At 39.3% G+C, this 387-nt stretch overlaps 1 protein-coding gene across 1 annotated transcript in view; it reads left to right on the forward strand.

Moving 5' to 3' along the window:
* Positions 1-387, forward strand: part of LOC119585473 (gonadotropin-releasing hormone receptor-like) — a gene marked incomplete at its 5' end in the record, with an annotated part of 18380 nt that overhangs the window by 14505 nt on the left and 3488 nt on the right.

Here is a 387-nt window from a genome sequence, read left to right on the forward strand (position 1 = left end):
ACGCTCTGCAACTCTCGTGAATGGAAAAAATGTTTACAAAACTCTACGGGCCATTACCCGCGTTTCGTTTACCGAGGGAGCAAGAGGAATCGCTAATATCCCCGGAGGTTTCACACGTGAGGCCATCAATCAGAGTTTGATGTGCTAAAGTGTCCTCGTTAGGCTTTGGGATGAGAATCAGAGCTAACTTGTCGAGGTTGAGAACATGAGAAATTACATAGATACATGATATTTGTGAATTATAAGTTGAGAATTATGTTGTGTTTGTGGGTGAAATAATATAGATGCACGATAGTCGCCAGTAAGGATTACTAATTGAAGGAGATGAAAAGATAAATGAATTGGTAAATTGGCAGAAAAACATATATATATGTGTGTGTGTGTGTG

The sequence above is a fragment of the Penaeus monodon genome, chromosome 19, assembly GCF_015228065.2.
Source record: "Penaeus monodon isolate SGIC_2016 chromosome 19, NSTDA_Pmon_1, whole genome shotgun sequence".
Classification (NCBI taxonomy): Eukaryota; Metazoa; Arthropoda; class Malacostraca; order Decapoda; family Penaeidae; genus Penaeus; species Penaeus monodon.